The 19,367-nt window shown below is 42.3% G+C and overlaps 1 long non-coding RNA gene across 1 annotated transcript in view; it reads right to left on the bottom strand.

Moving 5' to 3' along the window:
* Positions 1-19,367, bottom strand: part of LOC134288969 (uncharacterized) — a 557,101-nt gene that overhangs the window by 480,319 nt on the left and 57,415 nt on the right. The gene's annotated exons all lie outside the window — the stretch shown is intronic.

Below are 19,367 nucleotides of genomic sequence, written 5' to 3'. Positions count from 1 at the left end.
AATCCAACTAATGAAGAGATGAACTTTAACAAGCGGAAAACTTTCCGGATAACGTAATACCGATCGATCCACCAGCGGAAGTATTTTTTTCAGGAACGCGAAGAAAAACGTGACAAGCGATTGAAAGCACAACCGATCGCGGCGATGCCTACTACGATCTCAGTGTTACAAAAATCGAAGTTATGTTCCAAAATTACCACCACCCGACAGTTAAAGTTAGAAAAAACTACACAGAACAAAAAAAAAACGAAAAACATATCTTTCACCTGAAGAAGACACCATCCAAAGTGTCGAAACGTCGGGTTAGATAACAACTTGTTTTGATGTATCAAGACTGCTTAGCCGTTAAATCCGATTCTTATAAAATTTATTTTTGCAATTACGTTGCTTATTACCCTACTTTTCACTCGCGGTTGCAACGATAAAACGGCCTACTTTTCTCCACTAAAGCAAAGGTGCCGAAAAGTACTACTTTTCGGCACTCTTAAGAGTGCTGAAGAGTAGCACTTTTCGGCACTTTAGCCATCACATACATTTTGCCCACTACCGCGATATCCGTAGATAAACCTGTTGCTCCTACATCCAATTAGCAGCTCGAATCCAAATCAGGACTATTAACGATTCGATTCGGACCGTCGATCAGGTGCAGAAGCAGCAGCTGAAGCTACTTTTGCTCTTTCTTATGTTGCTAATTGACGACGACGACGACGGAGCTTGAAAATGTGTGGCACCTTCAACACCATAGCCTACCTGATCGAACAAAAAACTGCGCCGGTGCGCATGGATGCTCCCACGTGGTACCTCTTAATTTCATGTATGTGTAGCTATATAGATTATCCGGAGCGAGTATTTTTCGTAATTGCAAAAAATGTTGTATGCAACGCGTTGCAAAACTCGATTTTTTCAGCACTCGTCGTATTTATCCAACTCGGCAAGCCTCGTTGGATAAATGTACAACTCGTGCTGAAAAAATCATCATTTTGCAACTTGTTGCATAAATAACTATTTGTTACTTGGGAGGGCATAAAAAGTTGCTATAATTTAATCTGCAAAAGTGAATTTTAAAACACATCTTAGTGTCTGTTATTTGACAGTTATTTTTTTTTTGGTCAGTTTAGCCCCACCACGTTTACAGACACTACTAGTTACAAATCATATACTGAAAACATAATTAACGCTCAAAACGGAAAGGCCGTGAACTGAGTTTGACCGTAAATTAGGGGTGCACTATTTGGATTCAATTTGTGAAGATCTAAATAACAAAATTTGGAATCTGTGAGATATTTTAGTTGGAGCTACTTACTTGCAATCAATATGTAAGCATTTTTGCTATGTTCTGTGGTTCGCAACCTAACGTACCTCAAGAACCTAAAATGAGAGGATGCAGTAAAAATGTTTTTCAGAACCTGTGCCTCAGGGAACACTCATTTCAATGTAGTTTTTTTTTTAAAGATCAGTGGTTTCCAAACCGAAAGTGCGAAGAAGGCGTGCACATGTTTTTTTTTCGGATTGATCATCTTAAGAGCAGTATGTCCAATATAGATGTGTGGCAAAAAATCAGTAATTTCCAATCTATGCTTATAAAAATGTTTTATTTTTGGATGTTACTCCTCCGGGAGCAGTTTTGCCAAAATATAGCTCAGTGGCTCTCAACATGGGGTCATGAACTACAAGAATTTCTCGAGAAATGAAAGAACTAGGAAGAAGTTCACATGTTTTTCGGATTGGTCATCTCAAAGAACCTTAGATTGGGAACCTCTGAGTACACTTTCGGTTCTTGGAACATTAGTATAGCCCATGACCCCATTATAGGAGCAACTGAGCCCTGTAGTATCATTATATTATTGCAGAATGCTCCTTATGATGAGACAACGAAAAACGTTTTCTTTTTGCTAAGGGCTTTCTTAAATTATCATGGCTCAGCCAGGGAACCACTGAGCTCTGCAACACCAATTTGTTGTAATTTTTGAAACGCAGGGTCAGGAAAACATTTTCACATTCTTATCGCACTTTGGATTCTAGAGATATAAGAATAGCCCGTGACCCCAGATGGAGACCCATGAGATTTGCAACACTACTAGGGTATGTGTGCCATCAGTAATCTCACGCTCCCAAATTCATCCGCGATTAAGGCACCGATTGGTTCCCTTCTTTTTGTTTTCATGTGTTCTTACTTCTAACAAAAAATACAAAAATAAGAAACAAAACAATCTTTGTTTCTCGTAGGATGAAAATGGGAGCCACATGCTTAATAAGGGAACCAATACCCTACATTGTAATAAATTCTTCTTGAGACGCAGAATTTGAAAACAATTTTCACTTCTATATCGGACTTTTGGCCTTTTTAAATGTTTGAGCTTCTTTTCACCTTAAAAATACGCAGTTACACACAACTGTTTTTGTCAACTGACGGTTGCGTTGCCCTAGGCTAAACGCAAAATCCTTCGGACATTTTAATCCAAAGCAAATTATTATAAAATCATCCCCCATTTGATGTACCATTCAAATCAAAGGACATCAACAATTAAATCTAGTCTTCCAATCGGTAGACTCCCCCTACATTTGCACAGTTTTCCATCTGAATGACGCCGACAACGATGACGACCTCGGCCAACAACATTGTGTGCGGGTGGTGGCTGAATTCAGTCAGTCAAAGCGATTTCCGAAGGCTGACAGGAAAGGGGCCGGAGTTTGATTCAAATCTTGAGCCTTGTGGTTCCCTGTGCTTACCGTTGCACACATGTACATTGTACATGTTTGTGGAAGTAGACATTTCAATGTCGCACATTCTGACCTGCTACGGGGAAAGGTTGTGGAATTCGTGATTCTGCTACTCTACGGTGTTCTCAACCTGGAAAATAGGAAACATCCGGTGAGATTAGCTTCTGTTGCCGGATTATTGATGTTGTTGCCTGCTACCATACGAAAACCAGACGAAATTATCCGGTAGGTTAGATTTGAAGTGATCCAATTGTCTGCTGCAGAAGAACCGTCCCCAAAAGCATTTCCGCTTGGCGTGCTGTCATGTTTTAATGCTCTCTTGCTGCCATCAAACTGCGCAATGTGGCCAAATTGCACCTCAAGTGAACTCGGACTGCTCTTTTCCATCAGTCGTCGGTGTGAAGCGAACTCTCGAGAGTCAATAGATTGCTTCTGGGAGGATGCTTGGACCGAGCCGATCTTCACCCATGGGGGGTAAATTCATATTGCTTTTTAACCTTTCAAAAATGATGTTTGCCTCAAAAAACGAAACCACGTGACAGGCCACATCATAGAGCCGGATAGCCCGAGAACCCAGGAGAACACGTCCAAAACATTGTCTCCATCCACCAAACGGCTGCTGGCTCGATTGACCGATAGCCCGATAGTCTGACTAAGCGAACAGATACAGTTAATACGGCGTATAATCGTACAGAAACGAAATATCGTAGAATCCAAACACGTGCGGATAATAAGCATAGAAGCTTCCTAACGGACTGGCGTCAGGTGGTTGAAATGTGGAAGCTGTATTTCCACAAACATCGTAATGGTGGATCAACACAGTGGAAGAAAAAGGCGTGAAGGTTAAGGGTCTCCAGATAGCCTAGTGGTTAAGGACATAGTTGCTGGGGTTACAAAATGGCAGCGAGTATAGCCGCCACTCTCTCTCTCTTATACCTCCCTCCCCTCACCCTAGTCGTCGAGTAGCGCGGAAGTAAGCAAACAAATTCTCAAAATAATACGTGCTTACCTTCTTAAAATGCACTTAGGTTGCTACTGGTGGTAGACAACTATATTTTTCGTCCGTCGAGAAGTACTGCTTTGCATTTTTCACAATCTTTTCACTATTTCGTGCCAAAATGTAGCACACACTGCACTTTTTTTTTCTTCGTCAAGTGCGTCCACCTTTTTTAAACTATTTTTTAGCAGTCTTCCAAACAACACAGCACTGTAATAAATTGATCGATTACGTGAAATTATCCTCACTTTCGCCTGATCTACCGTTTATCGCGAAAAACTTACGCGGTTTCCACTTTCGTTCGCTAAAACGGAAAAGCGTACCGTTAAACTGAGTGGTATTGTTCAACGTACGGTGAAATTGATTAAACCGCAGTTAATGTTTATCACGAAACAAGGCTGTTATTTTGTTAATCTTTTTACCTATTTTAAATATCATACTGCCAATGTGATTTCAATGGATAACAGAAAAATCGTTCGCTGTTTATGAGTTGAAATTACATCAATTAATGTCACCCCAACTAACAATCACTCATTTAACAGGCACCATTACGACGAATGAATTCAGCATAATGTTGAATAACATTTGAACTATTTTCACGTACAACCTATGTTCGAGTTTTGTTCACACAAATTTGGAGAAGTTATAAAGCATCATGTTGTGCACCAACTTAATTTTTTGTTGTTCAAAGCGTTTTACAAATGACAAGAAAGTTGTTATTAAGCTTTGGCAAAAATGTCTGAAAATAAATCAAATGCAAAAATGTTGAACTCTCACGTGAGTAATTATTTGCTGTTGAGAAAACCTATTATGAAATAAGAATTACATAGAAAATTACCTAAATCCGGATTAGAACTCGAGACCTGTCGATTGCCAGCCGCATGCCTTCCTATCTGCGCCATCCTAGAGATAGTGAAATGCAGCACCCAAAGCAAAACATAATCTTCCCATGACTCAATAATGATCACTCCTGATCTTGTGTTCAGCAGTGGTGAATTAGCACAGCACGTGGTAATCAACTGAACAACGCCTTAAACTTCAACAGCTGTTCAGCTCAAACCACGTGTTTTTCATTCTGATTTCGCTGTCAGTATTTTTATCGCACGGTGAGAAAACATGTATCGAATGCGGCCAAAAAGTGTTGGTCCTTATTGAAGATATTGTTTCCAGACGAACTAATTGCGATATGAATATGTTTTTATTTTTATTATAAAATATCGATCTTTAAAAATGTATGGCAGTATGTGGTGCGGTATGGTCTTGGACATGGTGCATTCACAGCATCTGTTTAGGTAATCTACTCATGCTCAGTCGAAGATTCGTTAAGCAATTTTTTTATTTATGCTTTTCTCATGGAATCTTGATATTATGTTCAATAAATAGTGCATAAGGATGTTTAGGGATACTTGAAATGTGTCGATTTCTGAATGCTGTTTGATTATCTAGGTGACTGTGGAAACAATATTCAGTAAAACGATAGCAGTGAAATGTCAAATGCATCGATTCAAGCGTCTCGTACAATCGAACTGCTGCGGAAGATAAAAAATATAATAATTAAGGTACAAGATATCTTGTTACAAACTTATAATAATAAATTAATGCCTCATTTTTACGTTACGTCTTTTGGCACTCAATGTTAAACTACATAATTCTATTCTGTTTTATTTTATGTGATTCGTTTAATATTTTGGTTCTGTAATAACTTGGTTGTCTAAACAGTTTTAGCCATGATTTATCCCTTAATCCGAACAAAGTTCCGAGTCAAACTATGACGGGCTGAAGGCGTTTATTTGACAAGTGAAAAGCACATTGTTCAGGAGCATATGTTTATCGATACATCAGCTTAATAAGATGCAGGCAAATGTTTTGTTAAACTCTTTTGTTAAGGAGTCAATGCTTGTCGAATAAATTTGTTGTTAAACTTTTGAAAAGTGTTTTAATTTATCATTGTTGATACCGATGAGGAAAGTCGAACATTGACTATTTTCTCAATTGAAAAATCATTTAAACAGTAATGTGTAGAGCATATTTTTAGTTCAGCTACCATTACCATTATTAAGCAACATTTCAGCAAGCTTGCTTGTTTGTGACTTGCAATTGTTAGTTGGGACCCCATAACACGGTAGTTTTCTACGGTCAGAGAGAAAGTACGAGAGAAGAGAGGAGAGAGTTGTCAACAAAAACGTAAATAAAGTGGTGCACAATGGGATAATTCGTAAAAATATTGGACAAATTAGGAATTTGAATAAATTTAAAAATGTTTTAAAAGAACAAATTGTGTTGATGGGCATATGCAATAAATCAAATGTGTGCCAAAATTCAAAGGTAAAACTGCTATTTTACTACAGCTCATTTTGGAATGTTTTTGTGAGTTTATTTGACCAAGTTACACTACACTGTGTGCCGTCTGATTTGTTTGTTTTGAGTGGGTGGTTGAGAGAATTATTATAGCGGGAGCCAAGCTTATAATTATGATCTTGAGCAACCTTCACCTTAAGGCTACACAGCGTAACAAAAATTAACTTTTGGTCTGTCTCAAGAGCAAACTTATATGTCTCTGACAGATTTTGGGCCGCTGAATCCGAATCCGGACTCAGATTTGCTCCAGCATGTCACAATTGGGAGCTATACCTCAATTTATAGGGAAATATATGCGATTTTGGGCTTTTTTGACTGCAAACCATTAAGCATAGAAAAATTTTTTAAGCAATCAAAAGGAAAATTGGTCAATTAACATCTGAATTAACGACTCATGCAAAATATTTCGTTTAACCAAATCAAATTTGATAGATTTAAGTAATTTATGTTAGTATGTAAACTTGCATGCAACTTTTGGAGGGTGACTTGTATGGGAAATATCGATCCTATCATAAATCACTTAAAACTATCAAATTCGTTTTGGTAAAACGAAATATTTTGCATGAGTCGTTAATTTAGATGTTATTTAACCAATTTAGCTTTTGAATGCTGCAAAAAAAAATATGTCCATGCTCCATGGTGACGTACTGGAGCAAATCTGAGCCCAGATTCGGATTCAGCAGCCCAGAATCTGGCAGAGACACATAAGTTTGCTCTTAAGACAAAAAAATGGTGCGCTGTGCTATGGTTCGATTCCCGTTCCGGCCGGGAAAATTTTCTCGACTCCCTGAGCATAGAGTACTGTACATGCCACACTACCGTATGCGTGATAATGTTTGCACCATCGTTAAATAACGTTCCAGTTTTACTTGTGAATACAATATATTGTTTTTATTTGCAGGCATTTAAACTATAACTCATATCATAGTAGGCTGTGAATAAAAAGTGTTGATTTTCTTAGTTTAACATTTGCATAATGACTAAGTGGCAACCTAGCTCGTGATTTGTCCTCGCGCAAATGTCGAAAAGTGTCCGTGGTAGTGTCACAGTCAAGATTAAAATTTTTTGAGTTTATTAGGGTATCGCGCCACTTGGGCGATGGCTTCTATATTCGTCTGAATCCCACTATAACTCAGTCAATTTTGAATTAATTGACTTGAAATGTTGTACACGGGTAGATACTATACCTTGTAGTAAGCACAGTGCTGCTAATAAAACAAAACAAAAAGTCGTTCGCTGGATCACTAATCGGTAATAAATCAATAACTTTTTCCACAAGCATCCAATCGTTTTGCGGTCTTCGAAGGAAAGTTTCATGAATGATTTTTCTACAAGAAGCGTTGATCGATTTAAATTAAACTTTTCCCATAGTAAATCCTATAAAAACTTTGAACCGCTTGCGCTAAATTATAGTTTCTCCGATTGCGCTGAAATTTTGCACAGTTCATATGGGACCTAAATGGAATCAAAAAAGTCGACTGGAGCGAGGATTTAATGATTGTCCTATACTAATGCGCAGGTGATATGGGAACCTTATTTGTACGATGGTGCAAACATTATCACGCATACGGTATGTTACAAATTTATGAAATGTCAGGCAAAGAAAGCCCTTCAATTAATAACTGCAGAAGTGCTCGAAGAACACTAAGTTGAAGAGAGGCATGCCAAGTTCCAATGCGAACGTCGAGTCATAAAGAAGAATAAGAAGAAGAGAAGAAGAAGAAGAAGAAGTGGCGAGAAGTCAATATAAACATAGACTATGTAATATTATTATCCTGCAAATGGTCAGTTTCAAATGTGTACGATTTGAATTCGATATGCAGCCTGGAACAAACACAAAATTGTATCACTGTTCTGCCATCTGACGAGGTACAATTTTTGACTTTCCAGCTTCGATCCACAGGGCAAAATAATTCGTCAAAGAGTCCTCTCGCAGTCACCTTCCGGGATCGGGACACCGGTTCGAGCCACATTCGCTGCCATTCGATGCCAGGAGGAAAAGTTCCCCCCGGAAAAGTCTCTAAACCCCTGAGCTCAGTTGTTCGTCGTTCGTTCACAGGCTGCGGTGCCCGCTCGGAGTATGAGCGACGGCCCGACACAAAGGAAGAACAAACGTTTTAAATCAATTATATGTCATATTCAGATTGAAATTTTATTTATTTTTCTTCAAAAATCAAAAGCAAAATGAATCTCTCTGTCTCTGCGAAGCGAAGCGGGAAAACACAAACACATGTCGGTTACGGATTTAGAGATCCCCATCGCCGCACCGCCGCAGCCGCGCCGTCTGGAATGATGGAATGTGGGCGGGACGGAAGGAAAATTCAATGCCAAATGCGAGACAACACCAACAGAAGTGGGATCAACCAACAACAACACATCAGTAAGGTGTTCGCATGTGGTACAGAAGGTAGCTTTGGAACAGTTGGTAAGCGGAAGGAACGCAAGCTAGAGATGGCACACTTCGGCGGAGATGGGGTGAGCTAGTCATCGTCGATTTGCCGAACAAACAGAAAGTCCTTGATGTATTATTGCAATCTGAGTTCTGACATAAATCAAAATACTTTCTGTGTTGTTCTTGTGCCATGCGTGGAATGAATGATTTTTTCATTTATCCGTTCGACAGGAATTTCATCAATCGCCTGTCAAATTTCTAGGAATGGATTTCATTGTTCTCCAAAGTAAATCCACTATGTCAGATGGAAAAGCTTAAATTTTCATGAGGTTTCATTCAAAAAAGCGTTATGGAGGGAAGAGAGAGAAAAGGGGGAGGGGTTCAACTTTGTCGATTTTAACTGCGTAATAAAACAGCGCAAGCTTTTCCAAGAGCATTATTCTCCAAAGCGGTGTAACACAAACAGTAGTGTCTACTCTGGTACCCCGTTGGTTGAGTATGTATAGCTTTATCGCAGCAGTTAATCACAAGTCGAATATCCCACCGGCACGATGTAAGTTGCTCGAACCCTATAAGGTTGTATACTGAAACATAGGGCCAACGTAAAAGATCTCCAGGCCCAAGTTATATTCCTATCGACTTCCTTGATTTCCTTGTTGACGATTCGACGTTACGAGCCCCTGGCTCTGTCTCTGCAGCGATGTCCAGCGGGATTCCAATCCAGGGCTTGATTGCAGATTTCGTATCCGCCCTTTCGAAGTGTGTAAACCACCCCCCCCCCCCCTCCCGTTCTCAAATTTATGTTGGTAACGGTTTCTAATGGCATTGTTGATGAAGCTCAGTATTCGACACCCAGTTGTGAGGCCTCCAGGCCCGAATCAAAAGCCGCAGACATCAGTTGATGAAAACCCCTAGCTTCAGACCCTAGGCGGTTGATGTGCCGTATCCTACACAAATCGAAAAAAGAGTGTAAAATTCTGTGGCATATGATGCACATAATTGGAGCGTGGGATATCACAGAAGTTTACATGACATGTAAAAGTCATAAAACATCATCTACGTTTCGATCCATGGGTTAGGATTTTCCTCAGAGCTAGATCCTAATCAACTTGTAAGATGCGCAATAGTTACATGAAGCTGTGTAAGCATTAATCTCATTCATAATGCTCCAATAGATAACTAAGAGCATAGGATTCTTTTTTTTTGTGCGGGTCGATTTTTGACCATTATTCAGGCAACTTTAACCCAATCCACATGAAAATTTGTATTCAGGCAGACATGGTCAGTACTATTTGTGTACGGAAAATCAAATCAATAGGATCAAACAAATGTTATGGCAAAAAAAACGACCCATGACAAAATAGAATCGGGTGTATAAGGGGCTGTCCATAAACCACGTGGTCATTTTTTGGGACTTTTCAACCCCCCCGTGGTCATTAGTCCATATAAAATTTTTTATTTGTCCATACAAAATGGTCATTGGCCGAACCCCCCCCCCCCCTCATGACCACGTGGTTTATGGACAGCCCCTAATTGTAGATCAGATGGCCTATACTCAAGGAAGTTTACGATTATCTGGTAGAACATAGAAGGCCGAGGCTGTGTATTATGAACCTTATTCATAATCCATGTCTCTCAAAGACAACCAAATAATTTGGTTGATCCGACGACTTATACTGAAGGGAGTTCTTGGAAGTCCTTAAACAGAAAATAAACCCACTACTTGACAGCACATACTTGCATAGGGCTGTGCAAGCAAGCATTTTATTCATTATGCTCCAATAGATTACTGATTACGCTAGTAGATCAGATGGCCTAAACTTCAGGGAATTCTCAGAAACTCTTAAACTTTTAAGCTTTGAACATGACGTAAGCACCTCCTTGACTCTTAACTCGGCTTTTTTTTTTCATAACTCTCGTACACCAATGTGCACTGGAAGGCTACATATGCACACAAAAAAATGAATTTTAGATGGAAGGCTCGGAGAGTCAAGTCGCAAATACCAACCAACGCAGTTAGACAAATTGAGATGATGTATGTGTAAATGGTTGTGTGTGTGTATGTGTGTCTGTGCTCATAAAAGATCACTCACTTTCAAAGCACTTCCCATTGGCCGTTTTTTCGTATAATAGCTCGAACCGAACTCGAATTTTACCGCATCGTTTGCTATTGAAAAATGGTCCTGTTAGGTCAATGCGTTCCGGAGTTCCGGAGAGTAAATGGCGACCAGAATATCCAAGATGGCTGTCTAAAATCTAATATGGCGGCTTAGTTCAAGATGATATTTGTGACAGACCAAGCTGATGGTCACATTCAGCACGTTGCGTCTGAAGAGGGCTGGAGAGAAGTAAGCCGAAACGCGTAACACGAATTATGCTGTTTTTATTACGTCACCGAAAAGAGCCAATCCACTGAAATCAATAAGATACCATGAATGTTGAGCGGTTTCCTATGTTAAGTGATCCAAGATCTGTACTACTTATGTATTTCATCAAATTGGAGCCTCTCAAGTTAATGCCTGAGCTGTAAACAATTAGCGGAAGGCCGTTTAAAGTACAGTATGCTATGACTTGTTTAAAAGTATTCGTACACTGAAAGACGACTTGCGGTTGAAATTACTATTCTGCTAGGTTAATTTAAATGCACAACGCCACCAAATTTATGCAGACTGAATTTCGTTTCAATTCAACAGATTAATTTTTTCAATTCTACCATAGTCCCGATTTACAATTTAAAAAAGTTTCTCTTGGCAACCGGATTCGAACCAAGAACCTTGAGATCACCAGGCTCGCACGCTACCACTAGGCAATGCACTAGGCTATTGCTTTGGTTGATAAGAGAGGAAACAGAACGCACACAAGAAGCGATTGTTGGTCGATGATCAAATTTTACCATGGTAAATTTGAAAACATTTTTATGCTTGGCATTACCGCAAGCCGTCTTTCAGTGTAGGGGATGGTTCATGATGCGGTAAGTAAATCGGACAATAAACGTATTACTTGTTAAGGTTTCCAACGGACACATCAATTGTGACACAGACTTTATAATTCTCCTCAAAATCAAAAGAGTTTTGCAACATGCTCTAGAGCGGTGTTTTGCTTCTGCCTCGTCGCGAGGGAGCGAACGAGCCCAAAAAAGAGAGGCAATAAAAATTAACCGAGGAAGAGGGGAACGAAAAAAGAGCCGATGATGATTTCGGATAAAAGAGTGCGATTTTTGCCTCGAGAGTCTTTCTTTGTGTGGGAGTGGAACTCGCAAGAGTAGTAGTAACGATTGCGTTGTTGACAAGCACACAGGCTCGAGGCATGACACGCAAGTTTGACAGTTTATTTTTACTGAAAGTAGTAAACACCGGTTTTACAAGGTATCCTAGAAAGACTTTTCTTTTACGAAAGAAAGTTTCTTGGACTGTGCCATTTTACATGAATCTGCAACGGGAGATTGTTGCTGTTCTTTAATGCTGAAGATTGATCTGAGCTATCCTAACCGTAGCCGCTACCCAAATTAGGCAAGATTATTCTTTTTACAATCACAGCACAATAAAGAACAGTTGCAATAAAACCAGATCAGTATAGATTGAAACACGCCAAAGACGAGGATACACAGAATACACTGTGTAAAGTGCAGTTGATTGTCTCGGAGAAGAACAAAGTTCACTGCACCATTGCTCCGGTTAGCGCAGTATTGTGGAGATCGCCCTGTTACTCCACAGGCTCCACTAGCCATTCATTCCTAAGCACCGTAAGCAGATAGCCACATCACACCATGAAGTAGGGGCCACATGTTTAATGGACTTTTACCAGCATGAAGCATAAAAGAAAGACGATGTGATGAGCATTAGATAGGTAAAAGATTGTTATGCGGCATATAAACCGAACAATAGACGTTTGACTTGACTGTCCAAACCTTCCTGAAACTTTAAGGTTATCCATCATTCCCACAACTGAAGTTAAATTGTTGTCACCTCATCCTCCAGGATACATAATCATTCGTCTCAGTCAAACAATGGCAAAAGATGACCAAATAATGCCTCGTCAGCCACTGGTGATTTCATGCACCGGTGATTGTCACCACTCTTCGACGTTGTGTACTGACTGAGATCCTTCAACACTGGCACCCTGCTGAAGCTCTTTAAAATTATCGATCCAAATATGAGCAAACATATATCATCATCTAGTTAATCCAGGCGGGAGGCTAAGGACCAACCTTCTCCTTGCTTGTTAACATTCCGGTCCCGTCTCAATTAAAATACCAACCGTCCGTCGCGTTCGCATCGAGTTGGTCACCGCCGCCGCCAGTCGTCAGCAGCACAGCAAGCGCAAATAAAAACTCCGTTACATCTCAATAACTCTTCAATCAATTTTATTACACGCATATGCCCAAGGAGAGTGACTGCTTCCCCAGCGGACGGACACTCCATCGCACGGTAATCAATTTTACTGACACCATTCCGAGGCGACGTCTTTCAGTTAAACCTTCAAGCTCGAATCCGATTTGACGGAGCTTACCGCTTATGATGTACCTTATAGCTCGGTTCATAACTAGAGAGTACCGAGACTGGTCGTCGCGTGGAGGCAAGCTTGCATCCCGGCAATGCGCTTTACTCAGTCTCCATCCCCGTCGTCGTCGTCGTCGGTCGGTTGGTCGATGCCTGTCAGCTGTCACTCACGGTATGAGTGATTGGTTCGCTTGACGTGGAAATGCACTTTGATATTAATAAGCGTTGAATACTGCGGGATGCAAAAAAAAGAACAACATTCAAGTGGACGGCTGACGGGATTGAATCTGAACTGCAGTTACTAAAGTTTCATAACAATCTCCGCGTACCACCAAAGACCGGTTGATGCAGTTGAAGACCTTTCAATCGCCAGACCTGTCCAGTCCGCTTCAGTTTAGATCGTGAACGTTCACGCCTTGCGGTAGAACGTCGCTGCTGTCTTCGGTACCCCGGATAGTATGAAGCCTCGCGCTGGAGCACCCGATTAGAACACGCGAAACAGGTGGTAGTCCACATTAAAACTACAGACAGAAGCCTTCAAACCGTTTACGAGCCGCGATTTGCGTAACCATAATTCACCAAACAAACCACCCCAAAAGCCACAGCCGACTCACGCACCAAAGTTTGATACTGGTAAATTTTATTGGTTCAAGCATATTTGCTCGTTTTCGCTATGAAAAGTTCCCACCAAAGGATCTCGGAGGCTCACTATTCTTGCTGTTGCTTCAACCAGGCAGGACTTGACACGGCACGCACGCACTATTGCGTTCAACAAGTTGCCACTGACTGCTTTGGCTGGTTGTTCATCGTTGTCATCGCGCTCTGGCTGGCGAGTCGTCGTCATCGTTCAAAAAGTGGAAGGCAAAGACTAAATCAGGGTTTATGTGTATTCGCTCGAACCGGAGGGTTACGCTTATGCGTGTCTAGTCGAAGGGCCGCAAAAAGTGAATCCTCGCGGGGTAGGTTGTGTGTCAGTGTGACAGGAGATTGGGGAAGTAGTGTAGTGGGTATTGCTAACAGGGATCAAAGTGCAAGCACGTGTCAGTGAGTAGATTGATAAACGCGTAGCTTCTGGAGATACTTGTGGAATATATCTGTTGGGCGAGTGATGATACACAATGCTTTGATTCATGTTCTACAGTACCCAACTGGAAGAATGAGGTTGTGGATTTGACTTCGGTGTTTCTTTGCCATTAAATTAATTGAAAGGCAATAAATGCACTGAAACCAGCATAAGTAAAAAAGTCGAGTGTGCAGAAGATATGTGGTAGAGGTAGCACTCCGGACAACACTGTTGGAAGTTAGAAGGATGTGCACGAGGGCGGAAAAGAAGGCTTCCGTTACATCCTCGGTCTCCCGAATCGTACTTGAACTACCGAGAAAATGGCGGGCTGACCAACGGTAAGTTGAGTTGGCCTCCCTCCCCATCCAGGAGCCTGAATCCAACGGGTAGTCTATCGTACTAGCCAGGACCCAAGCTTCAGCGAAGAGATACCAACTTAAAGCGATAGCTGGTGGAACGCTAACCAATAGAAAGTACCTCTTCTCTAAGTCCGCGTACCGCGAAGGTAAGGATACAAGAGAATTAGTTTTTAAGGTGTCGATCCCCACATACCCCAAGGAGCACCCTTTTGGGTATCTGATCAGAAGATTTTCTCATTCCATGAAATAGGAAATTCCAGAGGGAGCGTTTCAAGACATTTTAGATGCATTTCAGAGAGTTAAGTTTTAGGTGGTTCACAGAACGCTTTAATGGCGTTCCAAGAGACTTTCAAGGGGTTTACAGGTGCATTTGAGAATGATTCAGAAACCTTTAAAAGCGTTGCAAGAGGTTTCAACAGCATTTCAAATTGATAACGGAGGTTTCAAGGACGTTTTAGAGGATCATTGAGGTTTCAAGGGCTTTTGAAAGCATTTCAAGGCCGTTCCATTTTTTTTCTGAAGTGATCTCAGCAGTTTAAGGGAGTTCAGGTGTATTTCAAATGGATTACGAGGATTTCGTAAACGCTCATAAAGTGCCTCTGATACTCCTTGGGCCCCCCGTAGAGCGCACTTGAGTTCCCTTGAAGTTCCATTATTATGTCCGCCTGGAACGCCCTTGAAGCGCCTCTGAAACCCCTGGAGCCCCCCGAGTCCCGTTAAAACGCCTTTGAGACCTCTCGGTACCACATGAAACCCCCAGGACACCCTTGAAACGCCACTGAGGTCTCCTGGTGCCCCTTGAGGCCTCCTGAAACATTTTGAGGTACCCCTGAAACCCCTTGAAACCGCCTGGAAACTCTGAAATGCCTCTGGGACTCCCTAAAACGCACCTAAGACCCTATGGAATGTCCTTAAGACATGGACTTTGTTTACGTTCAGAGCAGTTCGAGTACTAAAGATTAGGAAAAAAGAAACCCTAATGAATCCACCTAGTGGTTTTAGAGCCTAAAACACCATTGAACAGCCACCACCTTAAATTTTGGGACGTAAACTATGATTCACACTATATATACATATACCCATATTACATGATTTTAGAGTTAAAAATTCCATTAAGGTGATTATAGAATGAAGCCTCACTTTTATTTTCAAGAGCACAAATTCGAAGAACCAAACATCGCACCGAGCTGAAAAGTTGATCAATTGATCACCCGCTGGTGGTGACCAATCGATCAACTTTTCAGCTCAGCTGTATGGCTTCGTTCTTCATCTTAAACAACCGCCATCTTGAATTTGGAGCCGCCAAGCTGATGGTCACATTCAGCACGTTGCGTCTGAAGAGGGCTGAAGAGAAGTAAGCCGAAACGCGTAACGCGAATTATGCTGTTTTTATTACGTCACCGAAAAGAGCCAATCCACTGAAATCAATAAGATTCCGCGGTGATTAATCCTAATCAATTCATGGTATCTGTTAGACATAACGCTCTGCTCTAGTAGAATTAGTCACAAGCTGACCAATTGGCAAGTGTCAGATGAAGAATGTTTATCTGATCATCGCTTTGAACATTTAAATGTTACTTCGCAAACTATGCGTTTCAGAAATCCCCGGTCAACCAACTGGGATCTCTTCACTGATTATTTTCACCTGGCATCCAAATGGACTCGGAGGATGTCAAACGGGCCAGAGTTCGCTTGGAATCTACGGCGAATTGGTAACTTTTTGAAACCGGCTTGCTTTGGAGGAACGATGCAGTGGAGCATGGCTCTACGGCGTCTAATTGGAACAGAAGTTCTGGCAGAGTCCGGATCTAGGAGATAGAGTAATCCAGCAGATTCAGGATTACGAACGGAAGGGGTACGCCCGGCGAGCTCCAGAAGAAGATCTGGCGTGCAGCGATACCAGCTGGATGTGGTATCTTCCTCTAGGGATTGTGATCAACCCCAAAAACTCAACAAGCGTCGTTTAATTTGGGACGGAGCGGCAAAGGCCGGCGATTTGTGTTTCAACTCGAAGCTCCAGAAGGGACCAGACCTGTTGACTCCGCTGCCAGCTGTACTCTCTCGCTTCCGGCTGTTTCCGGAGGACAGGTGACATAAGATAGATGTTCCACTAGATTTAATATACAGAAGGAAGACCAGCAGTCTCAACGTTTTCTCTGGCGGGAACATCCTTCCGATAGCCCGCAAGCAAATATAATAAATTAAAAATCTTTGCCGCAAGTCTATATTATGGAGGTGGCGACGTTCGGCTATACCTCGGCTATACGTCGGCGCAGTTCGTGAAGAACCTCAACGCCACAGAGCATGTCGATCAGTTTCCTCGAGCAGCAACTGCTATCTAACATAACCACTACGTGGATGATTATTTGAACAGTTTCTAAGCGATCGGGGAAGCGATCCAAGTTGTTCAGGAAGTCCAGTTCGTTCACGCGATGGGCGGGTTCAAGACTCGCAACATTCTCTCAAACTCTACAGTGTACTGTAGTTTTTCTTCAACGTATTGATGAACGAACGAGCGAAAATTTCAAGGATCTAGCATTGACACTCGGAGAGTCCATGGAATCGGTGCTCGGAATGCAATGGCTACCGTTGGAGGACGCATTCACCTATACGTTTGCTCTTCGGTAGGATTTACAACAGGTGTGTATGGAGGATCACGCACCGACCAAGCGGGAAGTCCTGAAGGTAGTGATGATCTTCTTTGATCCACTAAGCTGCCTTTGATTCTTCTTGGTACACGGGAAGATCCTTATCCAAGATACATGTATCTCCAAGATTGGCTGGGACGATCCAGTTACCTAAAGCTGCTTTGCGCGATAGAAGCAGTGGATTGCGCTGTTTGATCAATTGCCATCTCTCAGAATTCCACGGTGCTATTTCTGGGTACCGTATCCAAGTGACTTCGGCCAACTGCAGCTACACATCTTCGTTGATGCCAACAAGTCTGCGTATTCGTACGTGGCGTCCTTCCGTCTTCCAGTAGGAGATCAGATTCAGGCATCCATGGTAGCAACCAAGACCAAAGTGGCTCCTATCAACACGATCTCCAATCCGCGATTGGAGCTAAAAGCAGCCGTTATTGGAACTCGCCTTACGGTACTCGCTTGGATACAATCGGAACATCGCCGCTACCACAAGTTTGTTGCCTTTCACGAGGGAGAAATATTGCTACCAACGGACGTCAAGAACTGGCGGTAGGTACCCTCGAAAATAAACAAAGCGGACGAGGTCACTAAGTGGAAAACTGGTGCACATCTCATCTCAGATGGCCCGTGGTTTGTGGCCCTAACTTCCTAAGGCAACATGAAACCTCCTGGCCAGAACAAATGGAAACTTGTACTACTCAAGATGAACTACGTTCCGTGCAACTGCATCACGTTCAGTGCTCGGTTGTGGATCCTGAACGGTTCAGCAAGTGGGCGTTATGCTGACAATCTAAAACATGGTAGACACTGCATCATTTTGTGAGGCTGAATTGTGGTCGTATGTGCGGAGTGCAAACAGCACTTTAGCTGCAAACAATATCCCAGGTAGAGAAAAAGAATATCCCAGGTAGAGCCCAGCAGGGTAAACTGGCACAACTAGCCAATGAGGCATGCCGTGTGAAGCTTGAGATCCTAGGACCGAGCGAAGTTCGTTGACCGAACTTTGGAGAACACATATTGGCGTCGGCTCAAATTCTGCTATACTCTGGCCTACAAGGTGAACACGCTCCTCGCCACCGTGGAGTTGGTTTCCTGCTCAGCGCTCACGCCCACTCTGCGCTCATGAAGTGGGAACCTATTGATGAAAAGATAATTGTAGCCAGATTCAGAACACCACGAGTTCAAAATCTTACCATGATCCAATGTTAATCGTCAACCGATGCTGCCGAATTGCAAGATAAAGAGAACTTTTACAGTCAGCTGAATGCTGTCGTGCACAAGATTCCGAAAGGTGTAGAAGATCAAAGGAGCGCCATCAAGAACGCCTTCATCGCCACCGGCGAGAATAATGTGGGTGAGCTAAGCACCCGGAGAAAGCAGTGAATCACAGATGGTACCTGGAGGAAGATAGAGGAACGAAGGAACGCCAAAGCCGCGATAGAGCAAGCGAAAACACAAGTAGCCAAAACCGTAGCCCGTCAGCGCTATTCGGCTCTCGAGAAGGAAGTGAAACGCTCATGTAGGCGGGACAAAAGAGCGTGGGCAGATTCCCTAGCCGACGGAGGCGAGCAAGCCGCAAACACTGGCGACATCCGTATCCTCTACGATGTCTCACGTCGCCTTAGTGGGACTAAGATGAATGCTACGATGCCCATGAAAGACACGTCTGGACAGTTACCCGGCTGACCCGTTAAAACGTTGGTTCGAGCACCTTCGGAACCTTTTTCAAGTGTCGGCCACGCTATCAACACCTCAGCATGATCAGCAAAGTGTTCGACGCATTACCCGTGTTAATACCGTAGCTCCATCAGTGCAGGAGATAGAAACAGCCATCCGTAGCATGAAATCGAACAGAGCCCCAGGGGTTGATCGCATATCAGCTGAGATGCTCAAAGCTGACCCCGTAGTATCCGCACAACTACTGCATCAATTATTCTGCAACATATTGGAAACCACGACATTTCCGGCCGACTCATTCTCAAAGTCCTCTGCAAAGTGATCCTTAACCGGATACAGGAGAAGATTGACGCAACTCTCCGACGGCAGCAAGCAGGATTCTGTGCCGGACGATCCTGTTTGAACCATATTATCACGCTCCATATCATTCTGGAGCAAATCAATTAATTCCAACGAAAATGATTACGAAAAAGCTTTCGACCGTCTCAATCACGGAAACATGTGGGAAGCCCTCAGGTGGAAGGGTCTCCCTGAGAAAATCATCGGCCTCATTGAAGCACAGTACAGGGCACTTTCGATTGTGGTGAGAAGGTACGACCTCTTTTTATTCTTTTTTTGCTTTATACGTTTTACATGGTCAGTCTAGTAAACTGCAT

This window comes from Aedes albopictus, chromosome 2, assembly GCF_035046485.1.
Source record: "Aedes albopictus strain Foshan chromosome 2, AalbF5, whole genome shotgun sequence".
Lineage (NCBI taxonomy): Eukaryota > Metazoa > Arthropoda > Insecta > Diptera > Culicidae > Aedes > Aedes albopictus.
This window is presented reverse-complemented; position numbering and strand designations above follow the sequence as displayed.